The sequence below is a fragment of the Myotis davidii genome, unplaced genomic scaffold, assembly GCF_000327345.1.
Source record: "Myotis davidii unplaced genomic scaffold, ASM32734v1 scaffold115, whole genome shotgun sequence".
NCBI classification, from domain to species: Eukaryota; Metazoa; Chordata; class Mammalia; order Chiroptera; family Vespertilionidae; genus Myotis; species Myotis davidii.
This window is the reverse complement of record NW_006291010.1, coordinates 3699450-3700003: the sequence shown is the minus strand read 5'-3', so window position 1 is coordinate 3700003 and position 554 is coordinate 3699450.

Sequence of the window (554 nt, the reverse complement as noted above, 5' to 3'; positions counted from 1 at the left end):
ATTCTTCCAATATGTTTTTTTAAAATAAATAAAATTGATTTTTTACAGAGAAGAAGGGAGAGGGATAGAGAATTAGACATCGATGAGAGAGATTGATCAGCTGCCTCCTGCACGCCCCCTACTGGGGATGTGCCTGCAACCAAGGTACATGCCCTTGACCGGAATTGAACCTGGGACCCTTCAGTCCACAGGCTGACGCTCCATCCACTGAGTCAAACCGGTTTGACATTTTGCTTCTGTTTTTATTTCTAAAAATGCATATTGCTGTTTAACACATTTCTTTAAAATTAGTGAGAAGGAGCCACTTCTGGATTCATAGTGCCTCTTGCTCCTCAATGCCCCCTCCTTTCTGAGCTCACCTCAACTTCTGCTCACCACAACTTCGATTCACAGCAACCCCAAGAGCTGGTATGGGGGTTGTGTCAGCCTCTACCCCATCTCCATCACACCCCACCCAAACATTACAAGGAAGCAAATCTTATTGAAAATACCGTGTCTAATATGCAAATGCACCCACCAGATGAGTGTTCTAGCTATCCCCTCTAATGCTATTT